Source organism: Arabidopsis thaliana, chromosome 3 (assembly GCF_000001735.4).
Source record: "Arabidopsis thaliana chromosome 3, partial sequence".
Taxonomy (NCBI): domain Eukaryota; kingdom Viridiplantae; phylum Streptophyta; class Magnoliopsida; order Brassicales; family Brassicaceae; genus Arabidopsis; species Arabidopsis thaliana.
Window position 1 is genome coordinate 12213498 of NC_003074.8, and position 21380 is coordinate 12234877.

Genomic DNA, 21380 nt, shown 5'->3' on the forward strand with positions numbered 1-21380 from the left:
GTGATGACAAATGATGTGAAATAGTATAAAACAGTGATGATATGATGCTAAAATGATGACAAATGGATGCTCAAAACATGCAAAATATACACTTATCAACTCCCCCAAACTTAGTCTTTGCTTGCCCTCAAGCAAACAATCAAGAACAAGCTGGAGGTGACGTTTGAAAGCGGGGACGCAGAGCCAAAGCATTAGATAAACCAGATGAAATCAATGTCCAAGTTGAAAGTTCTAAGCTGCAAGACCGAATTCTACTTAAAAACGTTAGCCATGCCTCATTAATCAATCAATCCGACTCATATGCTCGACCTACATAAGTTTTCAAATCCACCAATCCCTTTAACATTCATTAGTTCTGGAACGTGAATCAAGCAATGCATCATCAAAGAACTCATTTGGCTAAGGTAAAAGGTCAAGAGACAAAGATGGTCCCTTACAGAATAGGCTTCAGTAACAGGGGATCTCTCAAAAAATGATTAAACTTTAGTAGAATGCTAAAGGTAAGTCCCAAGCTATGCATACAGAGATAAGATCCCATCTACCCAGAGTACATCAAATGAAGCTCTAATGGTAATCCCATCTCCAATCCCAATACAAGAACTAAACTCTATCCTTTGTATTCATGAATCTTTTAAACCCTTTTTCTAATCATTCTTTTCTTTTCTCTTAACTCTAGGCGAAGCTTCAACACTTTGATATATCTAGCGGATTTGGATTTCTTTAACAACTAAGGTTCCTGTTTTTAACATTTTAAAACCAAGGGCTTTTGCCCATCTTCAATAGCTAACAAGAACTCTTTCTTTTCTTTACAAATCCCAAAACCTTTACTAGACTTTTTCTGCTTCTTTAGCTTACTTCACCTAGAGTCCTTTACCTTTTCTCATCAATGAATCAACCCTTTTTTTTCTTTTTCTTTTAAACACATCCCAACCCAAAGTATAAGCACCCACCTAGTCCTATCCAGTCCGAAAAATGCGAACTAGAACTACATGAGACACTATCTCTGTCGTTACGAACCTAACACTTTCTACCAAGCTTAATCGGAATAAGACCTCACAAACACTCACAAGTGATATAGGGCTTGAAAGAAAGTCTAGGTTTGGGTTTGGGTTAACTGCTCTAATAAGGAGAGTCAGCTACTTGGATTAACAAGAGTGATCAAAATGAATAAGAGAATCCAAGTATTTTAGGGTATCCATGAGTTCAAATTTGATGCAGACATGATAATTAAAGATCAGATTCAGGTTCAAATTGATAGGGAATGGTATCAGATCATGACAGTGTGGTCGAGTAGAGCAATCTAGGCATGGTTCAGTTTTATTTCAAATTCATTGACTACGCAACAGACAACTAGCAACGAGGGCACTGAGTTTATCCGGTGAATCAAAATGCTTACAAGGCTATCTCATCATCATCCCCTATGCATATGCAACAATCCTAAATGAAACACTCTAGACTCGATCCTAAATAAGATGCAACTACATGAACACTCTTTTTTTTGTGAAATCATTTTCTGAAATTTTTCAAATTTTTTCGGTTTTTCTATGCCTTAGATGAATGCAGGCTCAAAATTATACACAATGCAACACACACTTCCTGAGCCCTCCCCCAAACTTAAATCACACAGTCCACTATGTGAATAAACTTGGAAGAGAGTACTCAGGACAAATCCAATCACAGAAACAAAAAATGAAGAAACAAATCACAACAGACAGTATAATACAATGGTGAAGTGAGGCGCTTACCTCAGTCGAAGAATGAACGTAGTTGCTCGTCAATGGCTGCCTGCGATTGCTCCCAGGCCATAGACGAACCTCCTTGTTCTGTATCAGCTCCAGCAGGTGGGTACTCGACCTCATCAGCTCTGTGGCGGCCAGCACCGCTCTGAGGAAACTCGACCTCTCTCCTTCTGCTGCGGCCAGCAACGCGGTCGAGTGATCTCCTCGAGTGAATGAGGCGTGATCTGCTGCTAGATCGAGTGAGTGTAGCCTTCCTTCTTCTCTTGTGTTCCCGGGATTCGAATGACGAATGCCTAGCCTGGACATGTGGGACTCTCTGCTCGCTAAGCTCAGGCCTGTGCGCAGGTGCATTAATTCTCCTCGATGGCATCTCCATAGGAGGTTGTACCTGTGGAATAGCAGTGGTGGAGGAAGAGCAACTCAGCTTGTCTGTCAGAAGCTTGAAACACTTGGCGATCAGCTTGTCCTGCTTCTTGCACCACTTCTGCAATTTACTGTTATTCTTATGAGCTTCAGTCAAGCTCTTGCTCTGCCTCGCTGGAGGTACATGTTCAGCAAAGTGATACATGCTAGTGTCGAACTTCACTGCTCCATCTTCATCCATCCCATCCGAAGCAGCTTCTTCAAGAAGATCGTCCTCATCTAATGGTGGAGCGTTCTCATAGTAGAGGCGTCCAATCTCAGGCCTAAAATCAATGTTATCTCCCTCGATTATCCGTGTGACCTCAGGGCTAGGGAGAAGGATGTTAGCTCTCCTGTCTGTAGAGTGCTCAAACCTGAACCTGTGGAAATCGTCAACCATTGCAAACTCCAGGAATTCGCAGTGACGTAGGTGCTCGATATCCATTGCTCGCGGCTCGAGTCCAGCAGAAATGAGTGGGACTCCACAAGCTATCAGAATAGGTGTCACCACGCCACCTATGCACAGAGCGCCTCGTGCTCTCTTGCGGTTATTGCTGACCGCCCAGTTTTTGTATCCACACAGATGGATCAGAAGAAGTATAGAGAGAGGTGTGTCATTGACTTCACCCTGGAGGGACATGCCATTTTTAGTTTGGCGAAGAGTTCCTTTGAGGGCCATTGCGATCATCTCCATATCAGAGTTAGTGACAGTCCCTGTAATCTCTCGGGAGTAGAGTACGTTGGCTACAGAACGCTGGAAGTACCTGATGACAGGGCTGCGTATCTGATTGCTCTTTGACCAGGAAGCATTCAACGGTACAGAGCTGCCAATGGTGATCCACAAGTCTTTCAACTCTTCTCTTTCATACTTTGGCTTAGATCCCGTTCCACTGGGGAAATCAAACAATCCTTCCAATCGCTTGATTGATAACCTGTACTCATGACCATACACAGAAAATCGCAAGAATCCCAATCCTTCACAATCCAACTCATCAGAGGTCATACCTTGGTAGAGCTCTACTTGCAGTGTGGAGAGGAATTGTATTGTCTCATCTTCATATGCTACATACGGATAAGCCATCAAAGTGTCCAGATGACAACTTTGGTACAGGTGCTGAACATCTTCCAACAATCCGAGTTGTGCAAGTGAGGTCGAGCAAGGATACCTCGTGCTACAGAACTCATTCAGCTTGAAAAGCTTAACATATTCCTCAGTAGGCAATATGTCGGGCTTGTGCAGAAGTTTGGTAGCTCTGCGAGTCTGTTCAGGCATGTACTCGTCCTCCAGATCTTCGTCTATAAGCTCATACCTCTCTGTCATCGCTCTCTTTCCTCGGGCTATCTCAGCTTTCCTTCTGAAACTTTCGTATTCTCTCTGTTCTCTCTCTGGCCTTGAAGATGACGATTCTGTCTCATCCATGTTGTAGTCAGGATCAACAGAAGAACTGCCACTGTAATTGCTCATGATTCTCCTGTAGGGATTTAGAACTCAAAGCTCAAATGTCAATAGGTTAGTCTCAAAGATAGCAATGAAACCAAAATTATTGTCAATAGGCAATGAAACAGATTGAATAGGTCGAGTACAATTCCGTCCTCGAGTAACCTGAGCTGTTCCTGAGCTTAGATGAAATGAATCGAGTATCTTCTCAGAGGTCGAGTTGGGTGCTTCAGCAGGTCGAGTGAAACGTAGAGATAGAGTGAATCGTGAAAGCTAGTGGTCGAGTAGCTTCTCTGAAGTTGGAAGGCTCTACTGAATTCACGAACAAGAAGCCGAGTAGATTATTGCAGGGGTCGAGTGCTTTCAGGAGGTCGAGTGATTTCTTGAAGTCGGCTAGGACGGCGTCGGTCGAGTGCCTCTACGAGACCAGGAAGCGAGGTTGAGCGGTTTCTTTTGAAAGAGACGGCGGTTGATGCCGATGAATTGGTCGAGTATACGGAAGGAATCGAGTGAAGTGGTTTAGTCGGTTGACGGAGTGGATGGGCTGGTGACGGCGGCGAGGGAGGGGGTCGAGTGAAGTTCTCAGTGGTCGAGTAGCTCTTTGGACGGCGATATGTGGTGTAGAGAGATTAGAGTGTCGGCGGTGAAATGAAAAGTGGAAGGTCGAGTGGATTTGGAGTGGTCGAGTAGCGCTTCAAAATGAGTGGTCTAGGTTGAGTTTTAGATTCTCTCTCCAGCTTATCCTCAGCGCGTGGTCCACACACTGTTAATTGAGAAAATTTCTTTGCAGAAAACCTACTGTAAACTGTAGGAAATTTCTGCAAGTCTCTGTAGCTTCTGTTGGTCGAGTAAAATGATGATTTAAAAATTTTTGGGTTTTAAACATCACATATACTCGACCACTGTACTCGAGTGCAGGGTCTCAGGTGCAACAGAAGATTTTCAAAATTTTGTACTCCAACGGGCTGTACACTCGATCTCCAGGTCTTCTGTAGAGTAAAAGTTTTAAATTTTTACTCTATCTCCGGGTTGTTCTCTTGTCTCTGAAAACCACAAACACAACTAAAACAAATCAAAAATATCAAGAAGGTAAAAATTATTTACAAGGATAGTCATGGGACTTCCTCCCAAGTGAGCTTGTTTAAAGTCATTAGCTTGACTCCTTTACTCCTTTAATCATCAAGAAGCTCCTAGAGATGAACCGATGTCACCTCTGGAAGGATTTGGTCTGCTAAGTATTTCTTGAGCCTTTGACCATTTACTGTAAAATCTCCACTCTTACCAGCTAGAGTGACTGCTCCATAAGGACGGACCTCAGTGATGCAGAAGGGGCCAGACCATCTGGATTTAAGTTTTCCTGGAAAGAGTTTCAAGCGAGAGTTGAATAGCAGCACCTGATCACCAACCTGGAAATCCTTAGTGATGATCTTCTTGTCATGGAAAAGCTTGGTTCTCTCCTTGTAGATTTTAGAACTTTCATAAGCTTCTAGACGGATCTCATCGAGGTCACTGAGTTGGATCAATCGCTTCTCCTCAGCAGTTTTTATGTCAAAGTTCAGAAGTTTTACCGCCCACATTGCTTTGTACTCGAGCTCAACGGGTAGATGACATGATTTTCCATAGAGAAGATTGAAAGGAGTTGTACCTATGGGGGTCTTGAAGGCTGTCCTGTAAGCCCATAATGCATCATCTAGCTTTGCAGACCAGTCTTTCCTTGTAATCCCAACAGTCTTTTCCAGAATTGTTTTTATCTCCCTATTGGAGATCTCAACCTGCCCGCTTGTTTGTAGATGATAAGGAGTGGCGACCTTGTGCTTTACCCCATGCTTCTTCAAGAGGTTCTCAAAAACCTTGTTGATGAAATGCTTTCCGCCATCACTGATTACTACCCTGGGAACTCCAAATCTTGGGAAGATTATGGTTTTGAACAACTTCAGCACAACTTTTGCATCGTTGGTAGGACTAGCAATAGCTTCGACCCATTTCGATACGTAGTCTACGGCGACCAGTATATATTTATTACCGTATGAAGATGGGAATGGACCCATAAAATCAATCCCCCATACATCAAAGATCTCAACTTCCAAGATTGGGTTCTAAGGCATCTCATTTCTTCTACTGATGTTGCCTTTTCTCTGGCAAGAATCACACTTTGAAACAAACTCCTGAGCATCCTTAAACATTGTTGGCCACCAAAAGCCTGCTTGAAGAATCTTGGACACTGTCTTGAACGTCGCGAAGTGACCACCATATGCTGAGCCATGGCAATGCAGCAGGATACCTTCCACTTCATCTTCTGAGACACATCTCCTGTAGATCTTATCTTTACAGAGAGTGTAAAGATAAGGCTCATCCCAATAGTAATGGTGTATGTCTCTGAAAAACTTCTTCCTTTCATAACTTGTCAGGTTGGGAGGCTCTACTCCGCATGCTAAGTAATTGACGTGATCAGCATACCATGGAGATTCTCCTTCAACAGCATTCAGTTGGTGGAACTCTTTTCCACTGTAGCTTTTTCCGAAGTGGTTTTTCAATTCTCATCCTCGACAGATGGTCCGCTGCGCCATTTTCAATGCCTTTCTTATCTACTATCTCCATGTCAAACTCTTGCAATAAAAGTATCCATCTTAACAGTCTTGGTTTAGTATCCTTCTTGGCATACAGATGCCTCAAAGCTGCATGGTCTGTATAGACAGTTACCTTTGATCCAACCAAATAGCTTCTGAACTTCTCAAATGCGAATACAACAGCTAGAAGCTCCTTCTCAGTTGTTGCATATCTTCCCTGAGCGTCATCCAACGTTCGGCTGGCGTAATATATGACATGAAGCTTCTTGTCTATTTTCTGGCCTAAAACAGCTCCTACTGCGTAATCTGATGCATCACACATGATTTCAAATGGATAGTCCCAATTAGGTGCTCGAACAACCGGAGCAGATACCAAAGCATCCTTGATGGTTTGAAAGGATTTGAGGCAGTCATCATCGAATTTAAATTCGGTTTCCTTGCACAATAGTCTGGTTAACGGTCTGGCTATCTTGGAGAAGTCTTTAATGAATCTTCTATAGAATCCAGCATGACCAAGGAAGCTTCTAATGTCCTTCACCGTTTTAGGTGGCTACAGCTGCATCATCACTTCAACTTTTCCTTTGTCAACCTCTATACCCTTCTCTGATATCTTGTGACCCAATACTATGCCTTCCTTCACCATGAAATGACACTTTTCCCAATTGAGAACAAGATTCGTCTCTTCGCACCTAGTCAATACCCTGCCAAGATTCAACAAACATGAGGAGAAAGAGGGGCCATAGACCGAAAAATCGTCCATGAAAACCTCCACCATCTCCTCGATTAAGTCTGAAAATATAGAGGTCATACACCTCCGAAATGTTGCAGGAGCGTTGCATAAACCAAATGGCATTCTCTTATAGGCAAAAGTTCCATAAGGACACCTGAAAGTGGTTTTTTCTTGATCATTAGGGTGAATTGGTATTTGAAAGAAACCACTGTATCCATCAAGAAAGCAATAGTATGGATATTTAGCCAAACGTTCAAGCATTTGGTCAATGAATGGTAAAGGAAAATGATCTTTCCTAGATGCAGCATTCAACTTCCTATAATCTATGCACATTCTATGACCAGTTATAGTTCTAGTAGGGATCAGTTCATCTTTTTCATTTTTGACAACAGTCATTCCACCCTTTTTAGGGACGCAATGCACTGGAGAAACCCAAGTACTATCAGAGATAGGGTAGATGACACCAGCATCAAGCAGTTTCAAAATTTCTTTTTTCACTACTTCTTTCAAATTGGGATTTAACCTCCTCTGTGGTTCAATGCTGGAATAGGATTCGTTTTCAAGATGGATCCTATGGTTGCATAAACTAGGTGAAATTCCCTTAATGTCGGATAACGAATAACCAATTGCTCTCCTATACTTTCTAAGCTCAGATAATAGCAGGTTCACTTCATCACTATTTAACTCAGCATTAATGATCACAGGGTAAGTAGAGTTTGGACCAAGGAATGTGTACCTTAGACCTTTTGGAAGTGGTTTGAGATCAACTTTCGGTGCCTTAAGTTCAGACCAGTCATCTGAAGTTGGAATGATCGGCTCCCAAGGTTCGTCGGTAGACAAGGTCGAGTGGTTGATTGAGTACGTCCTCGAGAGTGCAGGTTGAACTCGAGTTGACCCTTCTTCGCTCATTACCATTACCTCTGTTGCTGGTCCATTCAATTCCTCAAAGGGTTCTGATTCTTCCATCGCTTTATGGGAGTCTAACAGCTTCTGGTATCCCAATGTTTCCAAATGCAGAAACCCATCTTCACCACTTTTGGTTAAAGCACTGTTAAGATGATCTTCTTCTGCCAGCTCTTCCAGTAACTCATCAGCTAACTGATCCATTTCTTCGATCCAAAAGAGTTGCCCTTCTATGGTAGGCTTCTTCATCGCGTCTTTGACATCGAAGGTCATCCTAAAGTCTTTGCCAAGGTTCAGATCAATCTTCCCTTTCTTGACATCAATCATAGCTCCTGCAGTGGCTAAGAAAGGTCTCCCTAGAATCAACGGGTCCTTGGGCTCTTCATCCATCTCCATGACTACAAAGTCAGTTGGTATCTCCACAGCACCGATCCTGATTGGGAGGTTTTCGAGCAAACCATGAGGAATTCTTACTGATCTGTCAGCTAGGATGAGGGATATATTGCAGGACTTGTATTGAGTGAACCCCAATCTTTTGGCGACAGATAGCGGCATGAGACTGACTGATGCTCCTAAATCGCATAGGCATCTGTTGAAAGCCAATGGACCTAAAGAGCACGGTAGAGTGAACGAACCAGGATCACTAAGCTTCTTAGGAATGATCTTCTTCTGTATGATAGCGCTGCATTCATGACTCAATACCACCATCCCTTGCACTTCTTGAATTCTCTCCACAATCAAGTCTTTCAGAAACTTGTGAGAGTCTGGGATTAGCGCTAGAGCGTCAACAAGAGGTATCCGTAACTCAACCTCCTTAATGTTCTTGGCAAACATAGCTCTATATTTGTCTGCCAACGCTTTCTTGTGACGGCCAGGAAATGGAAGCTGCAGTTTGTAGGGAGGAGGGACAAAGACCTTTTCCTTGTTTTTGACAGCAACTGGTTTTGGAGCAGTTGGTGATGCTGCTGGGATGACAGGCCGAGTGGTTGGTCGAGTAATGCTGTCGAGTGGCGGATCGAGTGATTGCTCGAGTGACAGGTCGAGTGCTTGCTCGAGTGACAGGTCGAGTGGTTTGTCAGCTTGATCTTTCTCGAGACTTAAATCCTCCCCATCTTGATCTTCACTGTCCTCAGTGACCGTCTTTGGTTCCTCCTTAGTTGGAAGTGCTTTTCCACTACGCAGGGTGATAGCATGAGCATATTCTTTTGGATTCTGAACTGCTTTGCCTGGTAGTTGGCTTGTCTGTTTTGTAGCTGAAGAAGATGTAGAATGTCCCTCTAAGTAACGGACTTTGGTATTCAGTGTTTCCATCTTGACATGGAGATCATTGTAGCTACAGTCCAGCTTGTTATGTAACTCAGATATCTTCTTTGCCATCTCCATGGAGCCAGAGGCTTGCCCGTGAAGCAGCTGTTGTAGCATTTGTTTCATATCAGCGTCAGGAGCAGCAGAACCTTGGTGTTGCTGAGGTGCAAACCCAGGTGGTTGTTGCTGGTAGTTCCCCTGGAATTGCTGCTTAGGAATGAAACCTTGGTTGTAGGGAACAAAAGGTTTGTTCTGACTTTGTTGTTGCTGTGGAGGATACACCTGATCGTGAGGGTTAGCAACGTTGGTGCTGCGGTAGGAGAGGTTGGGATTGTTGGTTTTGAAGTTGTTGTATCCTTTGTAGCCACCCTGGTTGTTGTTGATGTAGCTTACTTCTTCCAACTGGTTACCCTCCCCATCTTGGACTTCATACTGCTCATCATCAACAAGGAAGTGCACATGCTTATGCTGGCTAAGAAGAATCCTGTCCAGCTTGTCATTCAGCGCTTTGATCTCCTTCCTGTGTTTGTCATCAGAGTCAGCTGTTCCTCTGACGGTCCTATCACAGTCTTCGTTGTAATTTCCATCTGATTGAGCAAGGTTCTCAACCAATTCCCAGCCTTCTTCAACATCCTTGTTCTGGAAATTCCCATTGCTGGCGGTATCCAGAAGCATTCTGATGCGTGGTAGGACTCCTCTGTAAAGAGTGCTGAGCAGAGAGGCTTTAGTAAAGCCATGATGAGGGCATTGGTTGGTGTAACCCTTGAAACGCTCCCATGCTTCACAGAGGCTTTCACCAGTCTTCTGTGAGAAACCAGAAATCTCATTTCTGAATCTTGCAGTTCTGGCATTGGAGAAGAACTTTGACAGAAAAGCCTTCTTACAATCATCCCAGGTGGTGATTGAGTCATGGGGCATGGGGCAGATTCTTCTCCCAGATGTGTGCTTTGTCTCCCAAGGAGAATGGAAACAAACGGAGCTTGAATCCGTCTTCACTGACACCATTGATCTTTGTTAGGTTGCAGAGCCTATCGAATTCATCAAGGTGGTCGAGTGGATCCTCCATTGGCAAACCATGGAATTTGTTCCCCTGAATCATCGAGATGAGACCACTCTTAATCTCGAAGTTGTTATTCTGGATAGCAGGAGGTGCGATTCCCTTCCTCTGACGGTGATCACGTGGTGCATCTCCAGCACCAATGTTGGCATGGCCATTTTGCTGATTCTGTTCTTCAGCCATAACGAGTGGTTGCTGAGGTACAGGGTTGACTGTGGTTCTCCTTTTTCTGATTTCGCGGGCTGTGCGGTTGATGTTGTCGTTGAAAAGGAGGTTCTGGTTGCCTGTTGATCGAGTTCGCATACAGCAGAGGTGTACCTGGATCAAGAAGACAACAAGAAAAACACACAGTAAGTAACTGAAAAGAAAATTGAAAAAGAACTTGATCTAAGCAAGTCTGAAATCTCAAATGTAACAAACAAACACCCAATTGGCAACGGCGCCAAATTGATAATAGGTTTTTAAGATCAATTAATCGTAAAGCACTATCATGTCGTTGTAGTACTGAAGGTTGTCAATCCAAATGGGTGTGATGCTAACAATCAAGATGTGATCAGAAGTCACTAAGTCAAGCCAAGCAATAACAGGTTTTGGTGTGTTCTAGCAGTCCTAAGTGAACATGCAGAAAACAGAAAATCAAACAGAAACAGTAGAACACTCGACCAACACAGCTCTTTGCAGAGCACTGAGTGAGGTCGAGTGAATGGTCGAGTAACAGACAGAAAATGGAACAGGGTACTCGATTGCACAGTCTGTTGCCAGACAACTGGGTGGTCGAGTACCAGGTCGAGTAACAGTAAAGAATTGTAGAAACTAAGCAACATGTGACAGGATGCAGTAAACAGCAGTAGAGTAAATAATAAAATCAATCAGACAAAGAATTCCTAAGGATGGGGTAATTGAGTAGTTTCGTTTCCTCAGTTTACAGGTGATTGACATGCTCAATAAATTAACCCTAGACAACAAGTTCATTAACCAAATCTAATTGCCACCGCAACAGAGACTCTCAAGCTAACCTAGTCCCAGACTCAATCACCATTGACGAGAGCTAACCTAACAAGCATTATGAATCAACAAGTTAAAGCAAAAACGCTCCCTGCAACCAATACCTTGGTACAGGGTCACGAATCTCTGGAATTAGTGGTTCAGACATTTCATCGAACACCTTTTGGGCGCGGAAATGTCTGGGCTCAAATTCCAGTTGATCAGAAAGCAATAGGCATTAAGAACAACTAATCCAGAAGGGATCTATCAATCAATACTCAATCACCTAGCATACTGAGAATTCTACACTACTCTAACCCATCCTCAGAAACCTATTCACTACTCAGACATCATGACAGAAAGCATAAACGTTGAACAGGTTGAAGACATGATAACAGCAGTATGATAACAGAATGAACAACAGTAAACGAAAATCAAGAACAGAAACTGAATACTGAATACTGAATAGATAAAGAGAAATCCGGATTACAAAAAGTCTAGAACACAAGGTCTGCGGAAATAAAAACTAGGGAAAAACTTCTTGTTCTCGAAAATGAGAAGTACATGCTACTTATAGCCAAATATCCCGAAACCCTAATACTCAAAACGACGAAGTATTTGGACGGGTTAAGCACTGTACTCGACCAACGTGGTCGAGTGAATAGCTGGAGTCTTCTTTTCTTCCTTGTGCTCGAGTGTCTGGTTGAGTGCAGAATGAAGAAGGCTCTGAAGCTTGTCATCGAGTATGCAGTCGAGTGGTGTGATGGAGGTACTCGACCTCTAGGTAGAGTGAGGAGGTCGAGTGGTTGTCTGATGATGGAGGTGAAGACACTCGTCCTCATGGTCGAGTGAAGTGATCGAGTGACTGTCTGGTGATGAGATGATGGCACTCGACCTCGGGGTCGAGTGGTGGTTGAATTGGTGATGTCCTCTACTCGACCTGTTGGTCGAGTGGTCTCTTGAGATCTTGAAGCTCCTACTCGACCTCTGGGTCGAGTGGTTTGTCATGATCAGGTCCGCTCCTTCCAGATAGCTCGTCAACAGCTCCAAATCACCTAAAATCAACGCAAATATGCAACATGCATGCAAAACTATCCTAAACATGCAAAGTGATGACAAATGATGTGAAATGGTATAAAACAGTGATGATATGATGCTAAAATGATGACAAATGGATGCTCAAAACATGCAAAATACACACTTATCACATCATTTGTGTAATATAGAACAACATAACACGAGTTTAGAACTGAACTAAACTAATGACCAAGAACTAATGTAATCACAACACAACACTCAACGATGTTTGACCGATTAACAACAGAGCATCAAACAACAATAAAACAGGCATTACTACATAAACTAATGAGTCTAGAACTAAACTTGACTAAATGCCTAACCCGAAAACACTAGCAACACAAGAGCCAACAATGTTTCACAACACAACAGCCAACAAGGTTCACATTTTCGGTTTGATTCCAAAGCCAACAAAGAAAGAAGTAAACATGTTACAAAAGTGAACAAAGTTATGTTCCCAAAAGAAATACAAGTCACACACGACTATAAACTATGTTCCACAATAGTACTGTCTCAACAATATAGCATCATTCACAATCAAAGCATCATCATTTGTGTAATATAGAACAACATAACACGAGTTTAGAACTGAACTAAACTAATGACCAAGAACTAATGTAATCACAACACAACACTCATCTATGTTTGACCGATTAACAACAGAGCATCAAACAACAATAAAACAGGCATTACTACATAAACTAATGAGTCTAGAACTAAACTTGACTAAATGCCTAACCCGAAAACACTAGCAACACAAGAGCCAACAATGTTTCACAACACAACAGCCAACAAGGTTCACATTTTTGGTTTGATTCCAAAGCCAACAAAGAAAGAAGTAAACATGTTACAAAAGTGAACAAAGTTATGTTCCCAAAAGAAATACAAGTCACACACGACTATAAACTATGTTCCACAATAGTACTGTCTCAACAATATAGCATCATTCACAATCAAAGCATCATCATTTGTGTAATATAGAACAACATAACACGAGTTTAGAACTGAACTAAACTAATGACCAAGAACTAATGTAATCACAACACAACACTCATCTATGTTTGACCGATTAACAACAGAGCATCAAACAACAATAAAACAGGCATTACTACATAAACTAATGAGTCTAGAACTAAACTTGACTAAATGCCTAACCCGAAAACACTAGCAACACAAGAGCCAACAATGTTTCACAACACAACAGCCAACAAGGTTCACATTTTCGGTTTGATTCACAACAGAGCATACAGAACAAGAAAACAGGGAATTTAAAGTGAACTTACCATTCGGTTTTTGGCCGGGGAATGGGAGACAACACACAACACCACGCTTCTCTGCCAGGCACAGAGAGAATGTCATTCAGAGCAACCACGGAGTCTTCTTGGAGCTACGGCAACACTGCAGGAATGCCCTCTTGGAAGTTGTTGCCTTGAGACGAGGGATGACTGTGAGATGCAGTTTCTGGATCCGGCGAAAGAGGAGGGTCTTGCTGAGCAGTCTCTTGTGGTGGCAACGGATCTACACGCTGTGGTTGATTGGTGGAGTGTTGGAAGAGTTGCTGCGGTGGTGGGTAGTTACGGTAGTGGGGGGCAGAGGATGAGGCGCCGGCGCCGGCTCCTTGAGGCGGAATCGATGCAGAAACTTGAACCGTCACCGCCGCCGGGGTGAAATCGTACTGCTGCGGTAGCGAAGAGGGTCTTCCAGCAGGCGTTGAACCTCCGGCTCTTTGAGTCACGTTTGGTGTGGTCTTCCTCTTTCAAGATCCTCCACGACCGGCGTTAGGCATCCTCTTGGAGATGAGAGAATCGAGATGGATCGAAGAGGCAAGGGAGAGTTTGGCGAAGAAGAGAGAATCGAAGAAGAGAGAATCGAGATGGATCGATGTATTAGGGTTTGTTGGTGAAAGACGGATCGATTTAGGGTTAAGAAGAAGAAGAAGAAGAAGAAGAAGAAGAAGAAGAAGAAGAAGAAGAAGAAGAAGAAGAAGAGAATCGATTTAGGGTTACGAAGAAGAAGAAGAAGAAGAAGAAGATCGAAGAAGATCGAGGAAGAAGAAGAAGAGAGAAGAAGAGAAGAATCGAAGAAGTGGCTAAGTGTTTGGAACGAAGGGGAAATGAATCGAATTAGGGTTTTCAACACTGGAGTAGTCGTATATCAGTCGCATAATAGTCACTAAATCAATTGGGTTTGGGCTTCGACGATTAAAAGCCCAATAACTTACACCGTTGTCGCCCCATAGTCGCCGAATCGTCACCATGTAAATTGGGTTATGGGCTTAGTAATTTCGAAGCCCAACAACATACACAAGTGTCGCTGTGTAGTCGTATAATTGTCACCACTTAAGTTGGGTTTGGGCTTTGTGATTTCGAAGCCCAACAGCTTACAAGATAGTCACTGTGTAGTCGTATATTAATCACCACCTGAGTTGGGTTTGGGCTTTGTTATTCGAAGCCCAACATCTTACATGGTAGTCGCATAATAGTCGTAATTTCGTCACCTTATGCGTTTTAAAATTATTTAATAATTTTTTAATAATTATTCAAATACTTATTCAAATACATCGTATATTACAAAATTTATTCAAATAATTAATTATACATCTATTTCACACAATTATTATTCATCTTCGTCTTCTATTTCATCTTCATCCGATGACGATAAATTACATCGGAATTCATCTTCTGGTTCAGCATCTCCAATATCGTAATCGAGGATGATTAGGGTTACGTCTGCTACCGGATAGTCTATTACAAGATCTTCAATTGTAGTCTGCAAAACAGCTTCATCATCCTCGGTTTGCAACAGTGTCGGATCAGTATTTTCATATTGTCCAGAAATGTTTCCCCTTGGATTGACCTTTAAAACACTGAGCCAAATGTTCTTTGGTTTCTTTGTATATGGATATGGAATATAACAAACTTGATCTGCTTGAGATGCTGTTCAAACATGTTATACATATATCAACAAAAATATATACAACATTATTTATTAATGAATTAGAAATTTTAAGTATACTTAATTACGTACCAAGAATAAATGGCTCGTATTTATTGTATTTCCTCGTAGATAGAACATCTACAACGCCACCATGGTTTCGGCGAGTTCCTCTCCCGATCTTTGGATCATACCACTTACACTTAAAAAGTGTGATCCTCAAATTGACGATGCCCTCATACTCGAGTTCTATGACATCAGTTAAGGTACCGTAGAAATCTGCTTCATCAGATGAATCAGCGTAATTTTCACCTTTAACACATACTCCATAGTTACATGTCTTTCGTCCAGCACCGTGGGTTTGCGTATGAAACAAATATCCTCTTGTAAAATACATTGGCCAAGTTTTAACCTTGTTCAAAGGTCCTTGCACAATCTCTTGAACCCAAGTAGGAAATGGAGAATTAGTGTTCCAATAAGTTACCTACATAATATAGATAAACAATATCAATATGATCTTAAATTAAATCACGCTAGCTACAAGAAAACAGACAAATAGTTACATTCATGAACCAAAATTACTGTAGACTTACATATTCTTTAACCCATAGATGATATTCTTCAGCTCTTCTGACGTAGAGTTCTTTTTCGGACAAGGATGGATATTTCGCAGAAAGATAATCCTCGAACATACTGTCTCAACAAACGAAGACAAATAAATCAAAGTGATCTTATCTATGAATAAATCAAAGTGATTAAAAATACCTCTCAAATGGTTTAAAATAGTCACAATTTCTTAAAACATATGCATGTGCATTTTGGTAATCTTTCTCTGAAAGCCAGTCTACATGCATTGCACCACTTGGACGGCCGACCTGCATAAATATGTTAGGTACTCCAGGGACATGATATACAGGAACTTCACCTTCATTGAATCTTGTTAACCTGCCACATATAATTGAATTAAGATCAAAGTAGTATAGCAACATGTTAAATAAATAAAGGTATTTACCTTGATTTCGTTTGTATATGATCGGCAAAGTAGTGCTCTGAAAAATAAGCAATCTCGTCATTGATATATGACTCAACAATTGAGCCTGCAGCATATCTTTTGTTCTTTGCTTTTCCTTTCAACTTTTTGAAAAACCTCTCAAATGGATACATCCACCTATATTGGACAGGGCCACCCAATTCAGCTTCGTATGGGAGATGGATAGGTAAATGTTCCATAACATCGAAAAATGATGGTGGAAAGATCTTTTCCAAGTTACAGATGATTAAAACTATGTTCTGTTTGAGAATTTGAACGCGACTTGTCTGTAAAGTTCTCGAACATAGGTCCCGAAAAAATGCTCCAATTCCTAAAATATATGTGGAAGTTAAATAATTACATAAAAAAATTTCTCCATAAAACATAGTTAGAATTGTACCTGATAATGCAAGGTGGACATTCCGGTCAAGAAGTTCAGCAAAGATAAATGGAAGTAGTCGCTCCATAAAAACATGACAATCATGACTCTTCATGCCTGAAAACATACCATTCTCCAAATCTACACAACTAGCCAAATCTGAAGAATAACCATCTGGAAATCTAACATCATGTTTCACACATTGAAATAAACTCTGTTTGGCTTCTTCTGTCAATGTATACGGTGGAAAAGGAGCTTTACCCGTACTATCAATATGTAAGCCTGGCCGAGAACAATATTTCTCAATATCCAATCTTGACATGATATTGTCTTTTGATTTACCCTTAACACCCAAGAGAGTGTTCATGATGTTGTCAAGAAAATTCTTCTCTGTATGCATAACATCAATATTATGTCGAAGATTGAGGTCCTTCCAGTAAGACAACTCCCACAATATGCTTTCTTTGTGCCAATTATGTTCCTTCCCATAGCCTCGCATCTTCTTTTCATGACCGTTCCCACCAACATCCTTCGTTTTGGGTGGATTTACACTAGCCAACCGCTCGTAATAAACTTGCTCCCCTGTCAAAGATTCGGGTGGATACTCGCTAGAAGCGTCTCTTCCTTTGAGAAAGTCTTTTTTGTTCCTACGAGATGGATGACCATGAGGAAGAAATCTACGGTGACAATCAAACCAACATGTCTTCCGTCCATTGGGTAGATAAAAAGACTTTGTACTTTCCATGCAAACTGGACAAGACAATTTACCATGAGTAGTCCATCCTGATAACATGCTATACGCGGGAAAGTCGCTAATCGTCCAGAGTAGTACTGCTTTTAGATTAAAATTCTGACTCAATGAAACATCGTACGCATCGACTCCAGTACACCACAACTCTTTTAGCTCCTCAATAAGAGGTTGGAGGAAGACATCAAGACTAGCTCGAGGATGATTTGGTCCAGAATTCAGAATGGTAAGAAATAAGTACTCTGTATTCATGCACATACGAGGGGGTAAATTATATGGAGTTAGGATCACAGGCCACAATGAATGATTACGAGACATGCTAAATGGATTGAACCCATCAGTACACAACCCGAGATAAACGTTACGGGGTTCTTCAGCAAACCGGGGATGTAACTCTTGGAAATATCTCCACTCTGCCGCATCTGAAGGATGATTCATTTCTCCCTCCTTTGATTGGTGCTCAGCATGCCATCGCATAGCCGCAGCTGTCTTATGGCTCTGATACATTCTCTTCAACTGGTCTGCAATAGGTAGATACCACATACGACTATATGGTACTTTGGTTCTTCGACGGTCGTCCTTAGGCTTCCATCTTTGTGCGCCACAAAATCGACATTGATCTTCTTTTTCGTCTTCTTTCCAAAATAACATACAATTGTTTTTGCAAACATCAATCGTATGATATGGAAGTCCTAAATTGCGCATCAACTTCTCGGTCTGGTAATGTGAAGTGGTAGCCTGGTTTCCTTCTGGTAGAAAATCTGTAAACATCTCGCAAACGGAGTCCACCAACTTTTCACTCATATTATACTCCGCTTTGTTGTGCATGAGTCGAGATGCTAATGATAACTGCGACTGCCCTTCACGACAACCATCGTACAATGGATTATTTGCACCTTCTAACAAGTCGTAGAACTTATTTGAATGGTTACGGACCGGCTCTTCCACATTCTGATAACTACCATCATGATGATAGCAATCATCATGACCCACGTTATCATCATACCCCACGTTAAAATTAAATGCATCGTTCACCATATCCACATATGGATCTTCTACAACATTACCCACTTCTTCATGATTCTCACTAAAATACGTCCTATCCGTGTAACTAGTTCCGATATCCATATTCAATTCTTCTCCATGCTTATACCAAACATAATAATCAGGCATAAATCCTTGACTAAACAAATGACTACTAACTCTTCTACCCGAGATGATGTGTTTTTCATTCTTGCATACACTACAAGGACAATGAAATTTACCTCGACAACTCTGTACTATAGGCTGACTATTAGCGAATGTCATGAATTCCTCAACTCCTGCGACGTATTCGGCTGACAAATTCCCCGTCACTTCATCGAATCTCTTGTACATCCAATCTCGATAGAAACCGCCACTACCGCCATAATTGTAGTTTCCCGCCATTATAGAATAAACTAAATTTTTATTGTTTTCTTTTTTTTTTCTTTTGATTGTTGTTTTGATTTGTTTGTGAAAGAAGAGTGTCGTGAATTTTGATTATATAGATGAATTTTTATGACTAATTTATGACTACAACAAACAAATTAGGTGTACCTACTTGGCAATGCGGAAAACGTTTTCCAACAACTTAATGCGACTATTCTGCGACTCAGTTGCGACAATTGTACGATTTCAGACATGTGTCGTATTTTAGTCGCCGATTGGGCGACTAACTTCCGCAGTCGGAAACTGTAGTCGTCCATTTGCGACTATGTAACGACAAACGTTTTTCTTATATAATATAATCGTTAAATAGTCGTTGCTATACGAGTATTTGCCGACTAACATATTTAGTCGTAAAATAACGACTAATTGACTACTAATGTTCATGTTGTCGTATATGCGTCGTAAAACGGTCGTGACGTAGTCGCCAAAAACGACGACTACATCTGTTGTCGCTTTCTGTAGTCGTTGTTTGTCTGTTTTCTTGTAGTGTATAAACTGCCTCTTAGGGTTTTCCCGAGGGCATCCGCTATTATCCGTTATTATCTCGCTTTTACATTTTCGCAACTTTTATAGCCGCAGTGTTTCTCCTGCAACTTTGTATTTTCACTTTCAAATATTTGATATTCAGTTTTCGTTTAAGTCTTTCGTCATTTCTGTTATCATGTTTTTAATCGTTGCTTTGCTATTGTCTTTGATTATGTCTGAGTAGTGAACTGTATTTCTGAGGATGGGATAGAATAGTTGTGGTTTACTTGGTCGTTTTAGGTGGTTGAGTTTAGAATACTAGAATCCCTTCTGGATTAGTTGCGCTTATTGCTTGTTTCACTGGCTAATGTGGAGTATGAGTCCAGACGTCCAGCGCTCAGGAGGCGTTTAATGGGCGTTGGATCCTATTAATTCCAGAGATATCTACCTCTATCCCATGGGATTGGCTGTAGAGAGGGTATTGATTTTAACATGTTGATTCGATAATGCCTGCTTAGTTAGAGATCGCTAAAGGGATTTAGGTCAGTGTCTAGCTTTACTTGAGGATTTCTATCACGGGAGTGAATTAATCTGTTGTTGAACTTGTTGTCTAGGGATAGCTTCTGTGAAGTTTTGTCAACCGCCTGAATAGATTAAGTAGACCACACTATTCGATTCCCCATCCTTAGGAATCGTTTATCCATTTGATTGCCTGTTATCATTTCTGCTTTGTCATTTACTTGCCTGCTATTGCCATTTCTGCTTTTAGTTTCATTTCATTTCTGTTATTGCATACTAGGACTGTTAGAACCAACCAACTTTCTGTTTGGCTTGACTTAGAGCTTTTTGATCATATCTCATCTGTTTGCATCACACCGGATTGGATTGACATCCTAAAATAGTACAACGATAGGATAGTGTTTTAGGGATTAAGTGAGTAAAATCCTACTATCAATCTGTAATTGAAGTGGTTTTTTTGTAGAAAAGAAAAAAAAAAGGAAAAATTGCCAACACATGTCACACAAAAAAAAAAATTCCAAATGTCAAGATTTGAGAGAGTTTAGAAGAAACCTTCTCATATTATGGAAGACGTCTCAAGTTAATTGTATTGGACTTCCTCTATGTTTATATTCTTTGTATTTTCTCCTCTTATTAGTCTTAGTAGATTGATAATTAAAATTTCATCTCATATGAATTTGGTTTGTTCTAAATTAACCTCCTTGCAAGTGATGGATTTGGGTCACAAGAAAATTCTACCATAATATCTAACACTCCAAACACTATGTGTGCTCAAGACATGCTATTGCATAAGCTTTCTATGCCAATCAGAAAATATCATGTCGTATCTACAAATATTGTAAAATCCAAAAATAAAAAATGGTAAACTAAACTATACACAAATTCGGCATGAAGAGTATCCCTTGATTTGCAATTTTGGTGGTGCATATGCAACCATATCTCATTTTCACAACTTTTGTGTTAAACCTCAGATCCGAAATGTTGGTCCTAAATCTATAGCCCATTAAATTTGTAGAACCGTTGTTATTTTAATACAAAAGTCACAACTATAATTTTGCCGTTGTGTCGAACAATACAAATTTTTGACCAAAACAAAATTTCGATTGCGCAAACGCAAAATATTTGTTTTCTACATTAAATATTCTCCTTCAGGCTTTGAAATATAACAAAAAAAAAATCACATAACGCCATCTCCATGTGCAGTTAATTTATGCAAATCTTAGAGCGCCACAAGTACTCTAGTATAGGTGAACTACTTGGCGATATTGCTTAGCTTTAAATTGTGATCCCTTAGGTTGGCTCAATAACCCGATCGTATCAAAGATCAATTGATACTGTCACTTGGTACTCAAGGTTGTTCTGTCATTACGAACATGTCTTATTTGCCAAAAACATTTCCATCATGTCACACTCGCAACTAGTATATTTTAGGTTGCAAATGGAAATAAGAAAACGTCCAAAGAGAGAGAAAGATTACCAGTGCCGGTCCGAGAATATTTGATGCTTAAAGCAAATTCAAAATTAATGCCCCAAAATTTTCTCGCAAAATAAAATAATATGAAATTTATTTTGTTTAAGAAAATTGAACAGAAAAATTGTTAACAAGAAAAAAAGACAGAAATATAATTTTTCT

At 40.9% G+C, this 21380-nt stretch overlaps 3 pseudogenes across 3 annotated transcripts; all 3 read right to left on the reverse strand.

The window, feature by feature from the left end:
- Positions 1 to 1746: 1746 nt before the first annotated feature.
- Positions 1747 to 10444, reverse strand: AT3G30668 (annotated as a pseudogene; the record flags this gene model as incomplete). The annotated part of the gene is made up of 1 exon: positions 1747 to 10444.
- Positions 10445 to 13589: 3145 nt separating this feature from the next.
- Positions 13590 to 14459, reverse strand: AT3G30670 (annotated as a pseudogene; the record flags this gene model as incomplete). Its single annotated transcript has 2 exons — positions 13590 to 13955; positions 14424 to 14459.
- A 359-nt stretch (positions 14460 to 14818) lies between these two features.
- AT3G30680 lies at positions 14819 to 18721 on the reverse strand (annotated as a pseudogene; the record flags this gene model as incomplete). The annotated part of the gene is made up of 1 exon: positions 14819 to 18721.
- Positions 18722 to 21380: the final 2659 nt, after the last annotated feature.